This window comes from Melanostigma gelatinosum (assembly GCF_949748355.1).
Source record: "Melanostigma gelatinosum genome assembly, chromosome: 2".
NCBI classification, from domain to species: domain Eukaryota; kingdom Metazoa; phylum Chordata; class Actinopteri; order Perciformes; family Zoarcidae; genus Melanostigma; species Melanostigma gelatinosum.
The window spans coordinates 29,494,806-29,513,876 of record NC_136635.1 but is presented as its reverse complement, the minus strand read 5'-3'; positions in this window follow the sequence as shown (position 1 = coordinate 29,513,876).

Genomic DNA, 19,071 nt, shown 5'->3' with positions numbered 1-19,071 from the left:
TACGACAAATCCATCACGGCAACCAGTGACACCAAAGGCTGCTATCAACCTGATCTGTATCAGTGGGGGGGGTGATAAAATTAAGAGAGCGAAATAAATATGTGGGGTGTGTTTGTTTTATCAACCTTTCTACTTAGCTTTAATCATTTACGTAGACTGATAATACTAATTAATTGCCATTTAAACGTGCATATCGGTCAGAGCTTATAAATTTATGAATGCAAGGGGTCAAATTCAATCAAGATGATCTGAAACTTCCAAGCAATAGACTTGTGAATGGACATGTGAGGGCGCAAGCATCAAGCAGTGCTTCTAAAGTATCTTATCTGCGAATTACTTCACTATACTTTGAACTGCTGGCGTGTATTTCCAATGTGCCCAAGAGTCTATTAGCACTCGGTTTCAATTACCAGCACTCAAATGGATGTTGACACTGAATCTACCCAGCTTGCAAATCCAGGAAGCTCACTTCTTCAGATGAGCGGGAACGTCTCGTCCGCTGCTGCGGCAGATGCTTTTGAGATTCAGTGTGACAGCGCCCAACCAGATGGCCTGTAGAGTCTGACCCACATCTCAGGAAGTACGAGAAGATGGTTGGAGGCTTGAAGTCGTGACAGAACTTACAAAGACCCATTCAGATTCAAAGCAGGCTCACCCACAGGATTGACTTTGTTGCCTTCCCAATTACCTGCCTGGTACTGGAAGTGCAATCGGACATTTAGGCCTTGATTGAGCGAGAGTATTGTCACAACTTGTCCAATCTAGTCGGAAAAAGTTTTGTTCAGAAGGTAGGCAAACAGTCAGAGTACTGAACAAAAGGATGTAGAAAGCAGTCTTATAGATATACAGTTCGTGCCCTCTTTTTGTTCAACAAATATCAAATTAGTAGACTTTAATTTGACATTTCATGTTTGGCTTGACACCAATGTGACCCCTCTTGCCACAATGTTGTTTGCTTCTACAAAGAACCTTGGGTCTCGAAAAACTCGACACAAAAGTGGATTGAAGCATTTCAGACTTTGCTGCAAATGAAAATGTATATTTTTCAGAGATTTTCAGATCCAACCTCATGGTGTCAAAACTGGCAAACGCACTCTAGAAGAGAATACATTACTGTCACATTAAAGTTTATCAGGAGTCTGTGAATACTAGTTTGTGTCAGGTGATTGACTTTAATGCCCTGAAGGAAAACTAAAATATGGACTTATTGTATGTCAGTTGGAAAACAAAACCAACTTTTGACAGTTTGACAAAAGCAGTAGGATAGAAAGAGAGAGAACTTTACTGAATAAATAAAAATGGAAACAGATTCACTGTCAGAATGAGACAAATGAAATTAAAGAAATGTAAAAATCAGGATGAAACATGTTTATAATGTTGTGATCTACCACTTAATGATTTTAGATATAGACTTCAGACTTTTCTGGTGAACCTAACTTAAACATCCTCTGTGCTTTCTCTTTCCAACAGGCGGGGATACTCTGAGCGATACAGGCAGTGAATCTAACAAGCGTTTAAGCAATCAATTTAGACGGATCACTAACAGGATGATTTTTATTCACCTTGCATGATTTTTTAAAAATAACCCCTTATTGCCAGACAAATAAAATGTCAAAATTATCTGTAAAATAACTCCATTTGCTGTTTCCATAAAGGTGCTTTAAACATTTTCCTTTTTTATTATGTAGTAGATTTTGAGAAAGAAACACACTGCTTAACAACGGTATTTTAAATTTAAGAAAAGACCAGCTGGAAAAAAGGCAACACCAACAGAAATGCAACTTTTTTTCTTTTCACACAATGGAGAAAAATCTACAAAATTCATGAGCTAACTTTTTCATTTTTAATATTCTAAAACATCAGTGTAGTGTTTCGAGGGTTACAATGAAACATTCAATTGCACCCATTGTTAAAATACACCTGCCTTCGAATCCACCCACTCCAGCGAGCTGACTCAGTCGTCTGGCACCATGACACAAAGCGCTGGTTACCAAACAATCAAGCCAATGAGCTCCACAGGAGGACTAACGCTCAGACAATGAAGCTCAGTTTATGCTCCCCGGAGTGAAGCCTGCGCGAGGCGTGCGTGCCAGAAGTTGACGTGATCACAGCCCGTGCACCATGCAGCAGTCGGGCGCTTGGTCGTGCACCTTTTTGTAATTTGCGGGCGATCACTTTATAATAATAATCACCTCTAGCCAAATCATTCACACGACTATAACCCTTTTATATTGTTTGTTTGTTTTGTTAAATAGTTGCACTATTGTTTAGTTAGTTCATTTTAATATTCTATTTCATTGTATATATTGTGCATTTTACATTTTATATTTTTCCTCCATAAATGCTGCTGTAGCGAAAGAATTTCCCTTTGCGGGATTAATAAAGTAATTATCTATCGCTATCTGATGTTTTGTTGTGAGATTGAGGTACATAGATGCAAATTCATTCATTTAACATGGCTGGGAACTTCACAGGGAACTTACAGGCTTTTGGAAGTCTTCTGCAGTGACATCCTCCATTTCACAAGGCTGCGCATGTAATTCTCCCCCACACACTGAAGTTTGTATCTTAGGTGATGCTTGTGAGGAGTGTCATTAGCATAATGCAATCCATTTACCGCCTTCTTGCCCTGACCTTAAAGAGGGAAGTCTGCATTTTAAACTGGGGGGAGGAGTTTGACAGATGTGGGCATTTACCAGGTAGTGGGGTCTAATGAAAGATGCTATCAAGAGGGAGGTGTAGGAGGTGTTTCAGCCATAATACTGATTAAAAGTCAGGATATCAAAAAAAAAATTGTATTCATTCATTCAATTTTAATTTTGAATATTGAGAGATGCTATCTAGTTGCATTGTAGGAAGTTTAGGAGGGTTTGGGGCGTAATCCATACGGAATAAAAGTCAGAATACACAGTTTGCTGTAAGTGAAACAAGACTCAACGTGTCACACTTCCTGGCAGCAGTAATATTTTTAAATGTGAATTTGAAGCTGCGGTCTACTTTTAACAATCATCTTGAGCTGTAATGACAGAAGGAATGAGAGAGTAGCTATATACTTTAGTGAGGCCTTGTATGTGTGGGCACAAAGTGGCCGCAAAATGGTCAATTAAGGAGATTCATTGACAATGTGGGAGGACATTGTAACATATTACTTCGGTTTGGCTTGTATGAGTTGACTTGCACTTTTCATTCAATGTTATTTAGTTGAAAGGTTATTCGGGGAAACGACTTGGAGTGTTTCTATCCACCAGGAGCGTGTTCCATTCATTCACAGGGCACAATTTGACCATCAAATATGTGATGTTTAGACTGAGCAATTTGCAAAGTAAGTGCGTTATGATGAACATGAAATACCCTCATAACCATTTCAGCTGCACACGCTGCATGCTCATAGGTTTCTCTTGACACCAGAACGGGGTTCCATATTTATATGTTTTTACTGAAATAACTGGGTCCACAGTCTGCAGCCATGCGGACTGTTGGACAGCTTTGGCACTGATTTGTTACTTCAAACCCCACGTAGCTACAACAAAACAACCCTTAACTCCGGGGTGAGTGACACGAGCTTCGACTGCTCCGAAATAATCAATAATCCTGCTAAATGAGGGAACCGGGTTGGTGGAGACTTTGGAATGTTAGAGGATCTCACGTACAGTTCGCGGTTTGCTTTTCACAAAATGTCAGCAGAAGTCACATGTTTCTGTTCCTCCCTCGAGTCATTCTGCACTGTAGGCTCAAGCTGCAGGTGTGCTGATGGTTGTCTGGGCTCCCGTGTGGATCTCTGTTGCATTTCCTGGCTGTTAGTCAACCAATCACGGACTGAGATGTGCATTTGTACACTCTGACTCCCAACATTTCTCTCATTCCTCAGTGGCATGAAGTGCTGTGCAATACATACAGTATGCTGTACTTCAGGCAATTCATATGCACATAATAGAGCTCCTCTGGTGAGTTTTACAGCACCGTTTGTCATTGCTCATTTCCATATCTAATTTCTCTCACATTTAAAATATTCTATCCCCTTGGTACACAACACGGCATCATCTCCTTTCACTGCATCAGGCTCTGAGACTTACACTGGTATCGTGTACCTCAGAGGAAGTCATGGCATCTGTCCTGAAGTTAATAACAGTCAGATCGGTGTTGAATACTTTCTGTTTTTGTTGTTGTTGTGCCTTTTTGGAGTGCACTGTGTGGCAGCCCAGATCGAGCTCGCTTTACTTGAATGCATTCATTTTTAGATTATGGTCTATTTCTAAATATACCAATAGTGCCGTGATGCTGATGTTTTTTTCAGTTCACTAGAAATTCTGATGATCCACACAAATATTGAGTACATCTTAAAATAAATGTCTAAAGCTTGAGGGAACCTGCAGTAGAAAATACAGAGGATATAAATGTTTGATGTGCTCATCCATGCTGTATGGGCTGTGGACAGTGCATTATCAACCTGCCCTGTATCACAACATTGTGAGTGAGAGTTTGCCTCATGTAAAAGTTGAATGGGAAAAAAAATACACAACGTGTCAATCACGCCGCTGCCAGTGACATAAACAAGACTGAATGCATTTCTGTCATTAAATTACTTGGTGAATATTTGTTTTTAATCAAAAGTTATTTAAGGGGACTTTTACAGCAGCTGTAAATTACATATTGGTTCATAAAAAAACTGCAGTAATGAGTCCCAACACACAGACATTAGTTTGCATTTTTGCACTTCAATGTCCCCCATCTTGAAATCAATGGGTTTTTTGAAAGATACCTGAAATAGGTTCTGTGGTTAACACAAGCTTGAGAGATTTTATATTTGTACGATATAAAATATGTCAGTAAATATCCCACTCTGAAATTTTGTGGCGTTTACGTGTCTTAAACTCGAGTTGTATGCCTTGACATTTGCTCAGGCCATTCCCAACAAGAAGGGGCCGGATGTGAGGTCACAATAACCTTTAGCCTTCAAAATCGAATCAGGCTATCATGAAGTGAAAGTTCATATTCATATGGCAGGAATGGGCAAACCCGGCTGTTGCAGCCGGTGGTGAACACGTGGCTAAATGAGACGACTAAATGCCATCACGCCGAACACTAGTCTGCCTTTAGCTTAGCGGTGTGACGTGAAGTCATGCACCCGTGGTGAACGTTTAAAGCCTTACGTGTGCTGGCGACTGCATTTACAAAAGGTGCTTACGATATCATGTCATGGAAATTGACAAAATGAAAGAGATCTGGTTGAAACGTATTTGCAGTATAAACACAAAGGCTTGAACATTGACGTTACATGCAGCCATGGACATTAATAACTAGAAAAAGCAGCCTAATTGTTAGAGTAGTGATCTTACAACTTGATAGTTGGTGCATCCAATTCGTGGAACGCCTGGAAAAATTCTGGCTGAGGTTGGCAAGAAGGTTTTTTCTCCTCCAAAATGACTCATTAAGACCAGACCAGCTCAAAACGATATGTTAACACATTCAAACCCTGTTGCTTTTATTATGTCCTCAGAAGAAAAACACAAGGAAAAGATTTTCTGCAAATTTAAATTGAAGCTGCTCTCAGAGGCGCTTTGAAATCCAAATCAAATTTCCAGCACTCGCTCAGCATTCAAATGAGTGTGTATAAATATATTTTGTATGTCATGTTAATGTGTGACTGGTAATGCACTAAAGAGACGTTTTGTGGGGTTGGCAGTACTAGCTGTCTAATGTGCATATAATATAACGAGTGTCACAGAGAAAGTGACGCCATATTTTGCAAAAAGTACCAAAACCCGAAAGGTTTGATACATTTATGTGTATCAACTCGAGGAACAGATTGTATGAAAAGTGTCGATCTGCAGATGACTACAGCCTTTATGACAGTATAAGTGTCATTTGGAGAGTGCCATTATGAAACAGACTTGAAAAAGTTAATTCGAAATGAATTTGCCAATGAAATCTTATCCAATAAAAACGCATTATGAAATCACTTTTCATAACAATGACTTGACTTAATTCACAAACTGTTGGAGTGAAGATAGATGATGGATTTTTATAATAACTTGCCGTTATGAAACCTTCAGTTCTTAAGGTGAAAAAAATGCTAAAATGTTGGAAACTCGGCTTATGAAATGTTCTTGTAATCACAAAAGTGCAAGTTCAGCATGTTTTTTCTTCTCCTCTTTATAAGTTGTGAAGTGATCCATTCACACCTACTACAACACATTGTGAATACGAGCTTTATTTCCATATGTAAACGTGTTGGAACATTCACGTTCATTTGAAACATAAACACAAGTTTTTTTTAAACATTTTTTTAACATTTAAAAAAAAACAATTACATGAACACTTGTTAAATTACCAGACACATACAATATTTTCACTTTTTTTTTTTTTTACTAATTAAGACAACATTCCAGCAGCTTGGACTGCAGGAACTCCAGATTTGCAAGCCTGGCACTGTGTTGGTCTGTAAGAACATCTGGCAGTGCTGCTGTCAACAACAAGATGTTAGCCTCCTGCCTGCTGTACATGCAGGGAGTTTGCTAGCTGGCAGGAGCTGTCCCTCATAATACAAAGTCATCCTGTAATCAACAGCAACATACCACGTTCCTCAGTGGATTAAAGCAGAATGTGGTTTGTTCACGTTTCTTATGCTACAGACACAATAAGAAACACGTCTTTGAGTGACGTTTTAAGATAATGGCTTTTTTCAACAGCAGAAAATACTGAATACTGTACACACCTTGTATACGGCATGTGCAAAATGCTATTGAACTACAACAAACTATATTGTCCTCTACATACACTGTAACTGATAAGAGAGTAAGTGGACAACTTTCTTGTTGGTGTATGGCTGCATATAACATCCAACAAGTCTTGTCTCCTGAAACCTCAATGGCTGTTCTTTCGAGAGGGGATAACACAACCCTTGAGTGTCCTTTATTTCCCTTTGATTTACTCAGCTGAACTCTCTAAAGCCAGCTGGCTTCAGAGGCCGTTACCTCCTGAGCTGCACGTCAGTTAACTTTATTGGGGTTGAGGTTATAACTAGATATTTGAAGGAATCAAGCAGAGATCCGCTGTTCTTCAGATCCTTTTAAAAATAAATATATAACAGCCAATTGCAAACCAATCTGCATCTCTTTTTGAATGTGCTCTTAGTTATTTCTGCCTCATCTATTTCTCGACAGGGTTTCACTTCGCAATGAACAACACTCCACGTGTCATTATCGGCCGGAAAACCTTCAGTGATGTTTTTACCCAGCAGTTGTTTAGTTCCCAGTGTGCTCACTTCCTCTGAGAAAATCAGCCCCACTGGTGGCACCGCTTACAATCTTTGCTGCAGGTAAAAGCCAAGGGCTGCAAAATCACCTCAGATATCTTGATTTTTGAAGTACAAAATTCAACATGATGAGGTATTTGAATAGGCATGTTGTTCAGGCACGAAAAAAAAGCTACACAATGTGAGATTTTTATCTCACAATTGATGGCAATGCATCATCTGTGAAGCTTGCTGCAGCATTGTGGTCTAAATGGCAGAACAACAAGCTTTACAACAATGAGAGAATGACAATATTGTTCAACAAAATGAAAAAGCAATCAGCTGCCGTGGTCAGTCGATATTTTGCCCTATAGAATATAATAAGCAAGAATCCATCCTGCCAGTAATTGGATTCTAGGGGAGGTGACTATAAAAATACTCCCATCTAGATGAAGAGGACCATGCATGATGAATAATTTCATTATGCCCACTTTACTGTCTTGGTGTGTGATGTCTTAAGTGGAGATGGAAAATTAAAAGCCACGAGGAGATAGTATTATCATGCAGCTGAGCCAATTGGATTTGAAAGTCATTTGCTTGTGTTTATGACTGGAGGAGGGTGTCATTGGGTGGGATGTGGTGAATATGTAATTTCGCAGTCTCACATCCAATTTAGCAAACCCACTTTGCTCAAACACCATACCTCACTTAGGCTTTAACCTTATCTCTCACTACCGGTGCCTCACTATACGGCACCGGTGGAGTTCGTGAATCTATTACTGCCTCAATCTGATATTCTTGTTGAACACGTGGATATCAGAAAAATCGGCTCGCGTAGACATCATGGCTTAACATGGTTAAAGACTCAGACTGGATTTGAGTCATCTGGTGTTGTGAAGGAAGACTACAGCTACAGCAGGACTAAAAGGAAGAGTAGAGGAAGGGAAATCTCTAAAGAAGCAGGTTTAAGGGAGACCTGGATTTCTATGGAAGGAAAGTTTAAATCTACATAAAATCCAATAGCCCTTAATTTTAAGTTTTATTGCAAGGTAGAAGGTGCAGCAAGGCTTTAATAGATTCAATAAACTTATATGGCCAAAAACACATCATTCTAAAACCATTGACATTAACAAGCTGGTAATAAGCCTCCTCTTTGCTGGGAAGGCTTTCTGCTAGATTTTGTAACCTAGCTGCAGGGATTTTCTCCCGTTCAACCACGAGAGCATTAGAGAGGTCAGCCACTGGGCGACAAGGCCCGGCTCAAAGTCGGTGTTCCAGTTCATCCCAAAGCTGTTGGATGGGGGTTGAGGTTCTTCAACACCAAAGTGGGCAAAAACATTTCTTTATGGACCTCGCTTAGTGCATGTGGGGCAGTCTCATGTTAAAAGACAAACTGATTGGCTTAGCCCAATAATGAAAAACAGCCGCAATATATTTATTATTATATATATATTTTACAGCACACTTATCTTCCCAATATCCAAACCACATCACCTAAAAGAAATATGTGGTCGCTGCTGCGGGTGAATCAAAACACGAGACTTCAACTCTGCAATTGTGAAATCCTTTTTGAAGTGGGTATTTGTGAAAATACACTGGCAAAGCTGAAACTAGATGAAAGAACAGAGATGATGGGACTGGACATGATGATTCAAATTAAGAAAATATACCAAACATCTTACAGGCCTGTTGTAATTTACTCAGAAAGTCTGACAAAGAGATATTCGAAGAATAGCAGCATCTGAGGCATCGTGCTTGATATTATTTTCCCAAATTACTTTCAAATCTGATTCAGGAGTTATTGTTCATCGAACTCAATATATCTCGCATAATAACATCAAAGGGATGAAAAGTCTATTTTGGCAACGGTCACACGGGACACGAACAGCAGTCTGTTTGTTTGACCCATCTAACCTCCCTCCCCTTCCCTCCCCCTCCCTCCCTTCCCCTCATGCGGACTTTCCTTTTGTTTGAGTGAAGTGACTCTGAACAGACAAGTGACCCTGCTAACTTGAAGCTTCCCATCCATCACTCCAGAAACCAGACAACACATTCCCGAGTGGCACATGAACTCATTTTTATGGTTTCTTATCCAAAGCCACTGTCTTCTCTTTCTCATACTTCAGATGTTACTTTTGTGGCCCGGTATGATTTATTTAGCCAAATCTTTAAGGACGCTGGTTGTTAATAGTGGCTGCAAATCTACTCCAGCCGCTACGGGGTGTAGCTGCAACTAAGCTTATTTCTTTCTTTCCCATGATGCAGTATGGTATGAAAAAACTCACCAGACCGCTGAATAATGAACCTCAGTCACAGGTCACATATCACAAGGAGTGGGAGTATAAATTGCTTTTCTAAATCAACATCTTCCCCTTGCTGCCCTAAAGGTATACCTACTTAGAATTAATTACTTTGCATATGCACATTACACTGCCTATTTGATGTATTGCGTCCTTTCTCATAGAAGTTAATTAATTAATTCTGGCTTGTTTACTTCAACACCAGGGACTTCCACACCAGGGACATTATGCTGTGACAGGATATCTGTAAGCGTTGCTGACATTATTGTCTTTGCCATCATGGAGCATTGCGGTACTGGCATGTTGTCATACGTAAAAAAAATGTTTTCATTTGTTGTCCTAGAGTTTAAAAGGTGCAATGTGTAAGATTTGGCCCGAATTTTAGTTTAACACATTCAATAAATGAACTGTCATAATGAACACAATGTGAAGAGTTTACAATGTTGTCGTTATGTCAAAGACGTCCATGTGTGGTGTTGCTGAGATATCTACTTGAATGAGCAAGCAGCTAGCCCCGGCCCGTCCAGGCTTGTCATAATTACTTTTACCTTGGGAGGGGATAGTGAGTCACTCGTGTCCAGTCTGCCAACATGAGAGGAAGAAGAAGTAGAGCAGCCCAGATGGGGCCTGGTCAACTACAGTGAAGGTGAAGGTTCCGTGTACGTTTTCATGGTTTGTTCATTGGATTAAATCCAAAGTGGTGGACACAACAAAATGACTTGTGTTTCTGTTTCGTCTTCCCCGCTACCAGGAGGAAGTTCAGTTGAATTTGCATATTCTTGCCCTGCTGTTAGCAATATGCTTTTTAAAAAAAAATGTATCTGATGACTGTACATTTAGATTGTATGGATCCAACAGTAGAGGTGAAATGCTCTCCCCTATGTCTTTGGAGCGCGTGTCCCCACATTACGCGTTGCCCATTTCTCTCCCTGTTCATTAAGATAATGCACTGCTAAGATTGGCATATGCATTTACCTTCAGAGTGTACTCTGTCTCTGTGTACACATATTGCATGGGACAATCTTCCAATACCTTCGACAGGTTTCTCTGCCACTGTCTCAGCTTCCTCTCTGTGATGGTTTCCCTTTACAACAGACAGGGCCTGTTGATGTGCATGGTTTAATTTTAGTTTTGTGGCACTCTAGTAATCCCCAAAGGAGAAATTCCGCTCCAGTACAGTGCCACTGGGGTTCAGTGTTATTTTCAAGGACACTTCAGTTGGGTGAATGTTTGCTGTCACGGGGATTATTTGGGTTTAGACCTTCACGTTGAAGGACAATTGCTCTGGTCATTGCACCATCATGCTGCACTACTTTCATCCTAATGCAATTTTGTTGCTCATTTCAATGGGCAAGCAGCCTTTTTGGACATGCTGTTGTGGTCATTGATGTGATACCATCCATACAAAACGACGGTGAACAACATATAACCTCCTCATTCGATCCATTTTGATGATCTCCATCACGTATGTGGGCAGAGTTCATAAGGCGGGTGTCCAGCATGAGAAGAGCATCTGAATAGTTTCAGTTACCATCGTAAATTACATTTCTGACACTTTTTTTTGAATTAAGCAGTGCTGCTGGCTGAGTAGTGAAAAGGACAGCTGCTTTCTTTCTTAGTAGTTTCTAAACCTCCCACTGTCACACTAAGTATCTCCCCGTCTCAACGGAGATGCAGAGGAATGTAGGCCGAAAGTAACGCTTTTCTTCATCTTTTAATAGAATGCTATTTCCTGCTGCACTTCTCCAAAATGCGGATTAATTGCTTCTGCCATGCAACATTTATAATGTTCCAGAGAAATCTCAAGATGGCCATGGAGTGCTCTTTTGTTAACCTGACTGGGACAGCACTTGTGCTTTACTTTCTGCTTTTTACAACACTTTCTTTTTCTTAGCGCTGTGCTACAATCCATTCTACTCTGTGCTGTGGTCTCTGTCTTCTCTTGGCCATTTTCTTTTCTATGTTTTTTAGGTTTAAACTCTGCAACTAGCTATAAAAAAAAATATATATATATATATCACAAATTACAGTGATGTCAACTACTGGATGATTAGTTGGTTGGATGGATGGATAATAAACGCCCCTGCCTTTCCAAATTATGCTTTTGGTGGTTTCAGTTCAGCCTTTTAAGTAATCGAAGTCCATTTGATGTTTTTTTTTCCTGGTCTAACCTCTTTTTCCTCCTCACACTGAGTTTCAATGTAAACAGCTGCCTCCTTAGTGCTCAACAAGCCATCATGTCTACATGACAAAAAGTTTAGAAATTTGCCAGTTCATTCTAAAGCAACCAATATCAGTTTGACCTCTTTCACAGCAGGCGTTTTGACTTTTCATGTCAGGAAATGCACCGGTGGAATTAATAACATTGACGGCTCAGTTGCATTCCATTCCTAGCCTCTGCGCACAATACCGTGACCTCCCCTGAGTGGATTGCAGCCGTCAGTGATGTCATTAATTCCACCTGTGCTTCTCCTGCTATGACACGTCAAAGTGTCTGCCATTAATAAGGTCCATTGGCAGGACTTAAACTGTAATGGTGGCATGTGACTCTCTTTGCATAATGATGGTTCAGTTGAATGAGCAGTGTGACGTCTCAATTTGTTCTCCAAACATCGAGGATCAGCTAAAAACAAAGGCATTGGCTTCTTCGATGAAGAAAGCCATGATTTCGTTATCAATATTTTCATTTTCTGTCTTTTACTTTGAATGGATAAATGAAATGATGGTTCAATACACAACAATTATTGTTTTGCTTACCTTTTGCTTGCAGGTTATGGACCTTTTTGTTGTTCATTTCAAATGTAAATCTGGCAGAAATTTATTTTATGCGTTACAGCTTTAATAAATCCTTTTAATTGTTCAATCTGTGCCAGTGAATGCTCTGTTTTTGGCCGCTCTAACAGGTGGCACATCCAAAGCTGAGGGACCAGCCCGATAACTTTTCTTCCTCAGGTTAAAGGGTAACTTCGGTATTATTTCAACCTGAATTAAATTTTTCCAATTTTTTGTTTTAAGTGACTAATGGGGACAACACTTTTTGAAAATGGTCCAGTATTGACGAGACACACGGCACCCCCTTAACAGGCTATGACGTAATCGTTCGGTGCAATTCCGGACCGCCATGTACGTCAACTAAAAGTGTTTGTTTTTGCAGATTGTAAATATAAGTGTCTGACTACATTAGGGCAAGGACCCTACAGAGAAATCAAATACTTTTCTCTACTTTCACTTGATTCTTATCTGTTTGTGTCATGTGACTTGTTGCTGGAACACAACAATAGAAGAGTGGAGGAGTGCTGGTGTTGTCAGAGTTTGTTGTGTTGGCGTACAGAAAGTGTAGCTCAGTGTTATATGAAAGATGTTCTCATGTCATAGCTGATTTCGACAGGGTGGAATTTCACAACGAGACTTCTCTGAGCGAGACATAGTTAGACACAATAACAAACACTTTATCTCTCTGTAATCCTCTCCACAACGTTGTCAGACTCCAAGCAACAATCTGAGCCTGTCAGTTGCAAATACATACTTTTAGTGGGCGTACATTGATGGTGAGAATTGCCGAGAAATTACATGACAGCCTGTTTTGCCGTTTTGAAGCATACTTCCTCCATACTGGACCAATTCAAATATATTTTTTTCTTCAGACACACGAATGGGAAATTAGGGTGCCGGTTGAAAAATACAGAGGAAGCAATTAAAGGGCAAATCATCACGACAACAATCTGCTTGCATAGTGTGCTGTGTCTGTTGGACACTTTGGTGCATTTTGTGTTTGACAGCTGATGAAAAACAAACTTCTTTCAGTACATGAAAACATTGACCTTATTTCGTGCCAAATGGTTATAACACGGGCATCCGAGTGATGCGTCACACTGCACCGACTCTGCCAAGTCATTAATGATCTATGCTGGGCTTTGTAGGAACCTAATTTGTTGCTGCTGTTTTGTGAGTGGTCCTGTATGGGAACGTTATTGATGAGGCAGGGCAGGACAATCCCTGAGGACAACTGAGCTCAGTGCTATTAGAGGTGCACTGCTGCAAGAGCCTGAAAAACACATTTTTATAACTATTACTGTTGCAACAACTACGATTACCACTTCTATGATTATTATTGTTGTTGTGAAGTTTCAAGGTAATGCAGGTAGGAGGTGACCAAGAATCTTGCATTGTTTTAAAATAAAGATCTCAAGAGAGAGATTGGATAGTCGTGAAGGATGGATCTGGTTATTTTCAACGTGGGCCTTATTAACCAATATTGTTTCCCATCATGATGGTCGATTGCTTTCAGATTTTTCTCTCTTTACTGTAGAGCTTTTTGTGCCTGCAGTTTGCTAGAAGGGCTGCTCTCAAACACACGCTCACCACCCACACAGAGCTAAAGCATGCAGACTCCCAGAGTGAAACCCAAAACAGCAAATAATAACACTCGCTCTGCAGTTCTCCCGTGTCCTTGAATAGCTGTGATTAAATAATTGCCATGCCGTTGTCAGTGCATTAGTGCTGTTGTAGATTGAATATAATCAATAGTTTTGACTTCGCCAACACTGGTGGATGTGCTGTAGAAAGACCTCACCAACCTCACCCTCCCATGAATCCTATTTTCAATTACCACATCGATGTCACTTGGTTGCCCCAGTCAGCAGTTGCACATGACCATAACATATGTGTTAGTGCAGATTACTTGATGCTGAAGAAAAAGTACTTCAGATAGTGTAGAATGACATTCTTGGCCATTCTCGTAATAAATTGACATCTGGGAAACTATTACACGAATGAGAATGTTTTGCCGATTCCTGCAGAACTGTAAAATGATTTAAATCTGAGAAGCACTGTTCTTCAGGCTTAGCTTTAATTGTGCCTACGGTGTAGAAATGTGATATATTCTGAATTGTAAGTCGCTTTTGATAAAAGCGTCTGCTAAATGACTGTAATGTAATATGAAAGGATGCTAAATGCAAACACAATAGGGCTGGATAGCGGTACTCAATACCTTTTAGGTATCACCCGAAATAACCCACCAAGTAGTATCGACACTTTTCTAGTAAAATAAGACCTGCAAATGATCTTTTTTATGCCCACATCTAGAAAAAAACATCATCAGCGGTAAGAACCGTATGAGCTCTGTGCAGCAACAATTAGCTTCATGTCACATGATGGGTATGGAGGTACTCTATTGGTATCAGCAACACTTTTAGGTTCCTGGTGTTGGTACGAGCATCCTAAGTCTTTAAACAATGCTGTAATACACAAAGGCTAAACCAGCACACCATCACCCACTTGAGGTGTTGGCAGTGGTCTGCACCATGAAACTCCTGGTCCGAAAATAGACCCTGAACCAACCATGTGAGGAAACGAATCTACTCTGTTTCCATGTGTCAATGTCACCGCCGCACACAGTGAAGGAGGCTGCCCTACATAGTCAATCTCCATAAAGAACTGCTCACTCAGTATTTGTACGTGCATGTTCTTGTGTGCATGCATGTATGTGTGTGTGTGTGTTTACTGGCACGCATGTGTGCACATTTAGAGTGACAGTGTGGTAATGAGAGGGGACGTCGGAGAAGAGGCTGGTACTGAGGCGCTGTCACTGTGGATCTTCTCAAGGTCTGATCAGCCTCCTCAGACTCGTGTCTCTTCAAGCCGACTGGCCAGACCTTCAAGGACAACAGCACGACGGCATGTCGCACAGAAGAGCTTGTGTATTTATTGGTGTGAGTCATTTCGTGTGTTTGTGGAGGAGAAGTCCCACATAGGTCATCCATCTATCCTCCTAGGGTGACCGATCCAAGAGAGTTAATTCATGAATAGCAGGGAGCAATGCACAAAAAAACAATTACAATCAAAGTCACATGGGAGAGAAAGAGAGCTGAGCAAACACGTCATATGACACTTGTACCATTTCCCCACCCTCCCCCTCTACAGAAAAAAATATGAATTAACTTTTCATTTTTGTTCGGAATGAGGTAGTATTTTACGAGCCTTTGCACTGCAAATAAAGGCATCAACCAAACGGACATATTCAAAACATAGATCATAGTGCACCACAACAGGGAGGCTCTTTGGTGTCAACCAAGATGGCGATTTATTACTCCTTTCAAACTTGTCAAAGGCAGCGCAGACTAGATCCATTCCTCCAGTTAGTAACTGGAGGAATGGATCTAGTGTAGGGCTTTCACAGTATAAGCCCTACACATGCCCTACAGAACTGTTTACCAGAGGGAACTCAAAATCTTGTCTTTAGCTCAAAACAAACTCAATAAAATAGCTTACAGTAGCGTAGGCTACACAACAATTTAGCTCAGACAGACCGCCAGGAGCTGCTCTGGGTCAATCGGATCCCGGTAGTTGGTCCTCTGCTCTGCAGGAATCTATTCAAACCTTTTCTTGAAAAAGTGCTGCAACTGTCGCCAATTCGCATTGCTGCCAGTCTGAATAGTTTGCTGGCGAGCATTTAGCCTTTTCGTGTTGTTTATTTGTCAAGACCTGTAGATGTTACCTTTCACAAACAGTGGAAGGGATATGGTTTTGCAGAATGTTCAACTGATGATAAGAGCATGCATTGGCTCTCTCTGTGGGAGTATAGAGTTTGCTTCCTGACAGCACATCGCAGTGCAACTGAAAACGATTTCGACAAACTTTATGTAAGAGGACGGTTGGTCCACACAGGTTTGGAAAAAAGTTTTTATGTTGCCAAATTTGAGGCAAACGTATAAAAAACAATTCCTACATATTTAGCAAAAAACTAGAAGAGATAAAGGTTATCTTTAAAGTCCAACAAGCAAGGGGTTAACTCCATTGATTAAGACAAATGTACTTCTTATTCACAGCGGATTGTGAATGTTTTATCTAAGAAGCTCGTAAGTTCCAGAAACAGTTAAAAGTGCAGGTATACAGGGTTAAGTGAGAGCACGCTGATTGGTCAAAGCAGAAACTCGGTAGTATGATTCAGTATTGCTGCAACAGTAACATAAATTTACATTTCACTGATTGTGTGCCCTGTGGTCAATCCATTACACAACACTATGGAGGACTGAGATGGAGGATGATGAGAGCAACTCAACCAGCACTTTGGACAATTTGCTCAGCTATTCCCAGCTGCAGCAAAACAAAGTCAAATGAACAAATCAAATGTCCTGGGAACAATCAGACACCAGGCGTGACTCTGGCCAGCTTTCTGTGCCACCGCCCCGTCTCTCTTTCTCCGCCGGAGGTCGACTCATCGCAATTTCATAAAAGTCCCATAATTCATTGACTGTGAAGCCTCCTACCTCAGCAAATTATCCAGCTCCTTGCACCCCACTTGTAAACAGATCCATAGTAGCACAACACTTGCACTCCAGCCTGCAGGGTGTGTAGAAAGAGGTGATCATTGTTCAGCATTACAAACAGTGAGTCATATTATAAATGTATATCTTGAAAACCCCTGGCAGTATTTTTTTTTTGTTTAGGTAGAATTTTGCCTCATTTAGTTTTATTGACTTAATGTTCTTTCTGTCTTTCATTTTAAAAGCCATGGCACTCACTGGAGAAAGGCAGGAATTGAAACGGCTTTTTGGGTCTAATTTGTTTGAGTTGAAAACCCATCAAGCAGGATATCTATTTTTCTCAGAAACAAATCAGAAGCTGTGTTGTGTGAAAAAGAGGAGAAACGGCCTAAAGGCTTTTGCACTACATCAGTGTGTCCGTAATACATTGTCACACAAAGATTTAGCCAGCAAGGAATTATAAGTGTTGGCTACGCTGCTAACGAGGTGCAGTATACAATTATTAATATTTAATCACAGTTGCATAATGGGTCTGTAAAATAAATAAGACTATTCACCAGAAATCTACACCATTTGTCCAGTTTATGTTCAGTGACAGGTGGCCTCCTGTGGTTATGTGAATAATGAGCTTCTGCTAGAAACATTGGTGGGTGTGATGTAGTTGGTCAGTGTTATAGCGTCACAGATCCTCTTAGAGAGGATGTGAGGGTGTTTGGTTGGGTGTAAGAAGTGTCTAACTTTGACTAAAGAGAAGGGATGTAAATTCCACAATTTTCTTTCCTTAACCAGTCATTTTAGTCGTTTTGTAACAGTCAAATGGGTTGTTCTGAAACGGACTGATCAGAAAACACCCATATGGGTCATTTTGGAAGACAGGTTCCATTCAGAGTCAATTTTTTAAGATAACTTTTGAGATGCTTTTGCAAAAAAGAAAAGTGAATTAGCCGTGTTTCCATCTACTGGTTTGGAGCAAATGTACTCAGCTCCAGCGTAGTGTTGTCACTGTCGAGTGCTCTGTGGTTCAGGGTCAAAGGGGCTGAAACGATTATGAAATGGCGCCTACTCAGGTTTTTTTCAGCAACTTTAAAATTGATGATCACCAGTAAATTGAGTCATTAGTGTGTTGTTTGATCTTAGGGAAAGATTAGCTATGCTAACCTACCAGCTTTCAAAGCTAATGTTACCGCTGTTTGAATTCAAACAAAAAACACCTTCTCAGGTTTCGGAAATATATCGTGGTTGGGTTTAAATAACTACTAAAACTAAGTAAAATATAAACAACATAAAATAAATACTGAAAACTAATCACAAACATTAATAACGTATCTACAGAACAAACAACACTTTGGGACGTTTGCTTGTTGACAAAAGAAGAACATGGCTCCAAATGCTATGCGTCATCACCACAACGGTCCATTAATGTCATTTTAAATGTCTTGTGCTTCAGCTCCACTCACTTTATCACTTCAGTCAGGTTAAAAAGGTAAACAAATAAAGTCCTCCCACTACACACCCACAAACGTCATCTCATTTAGCAGATAAAGCGCATCTCTGCACATCTGTTTGTGATCATCCACTTGGAATACAAATGATCAGGAAATGTATTGTTTGTTTTGTTTTTTCCCTGGAAGGTAGCCTCCCGTATTTAAGATTGTACAGATTAGCTCATCATTATACATCTGATTTTACAAGTACACATCATGAATGTGATTCTTAATCCAGTAGTAAACCTACAATCACAGTTTCCTGCCGATTAAGATACAATAAAGGTGAAATTCACGCTCTGTTTGGTTCTTGCAAAGACACCACGAGGAAAACGCTCCAGTCAGAGAAAGAGGAAACGGAACGAGAAAACAAATTGCTGTTCGAACTGTTGCCAGACCCTCAGAGATGTACTAACTGCAATTTTAGAGTGGCGAAGGGAATTAATAGTGTTAATGAGGCAGGTTACAGGAAGAAATCCTTTATAGTTATCCTCCTCTGAGTTGAAGGTAACCTCTCGAATCAAACCCAACACTGCAGTACTCAGAGGATCGCTGGCCTGTTGCAAAGAAACACTCTCGGGAGGTTCTGATTTGTGTAACAAACCAATCATAGCACCTTCTGATAACAAATGGACTCTGGAATTTTCTCTCACGTCTGGAGGTAAAACAAATATGCTTTAGAAATGCATAACCTTGAAGTTTATTTTCAAAAATAACTCATTAGTAGCAAGGCTATTTCAGGGAGTACTCTATTACTGTCCACTACATGAATGTAAAGGGTTGCAAAT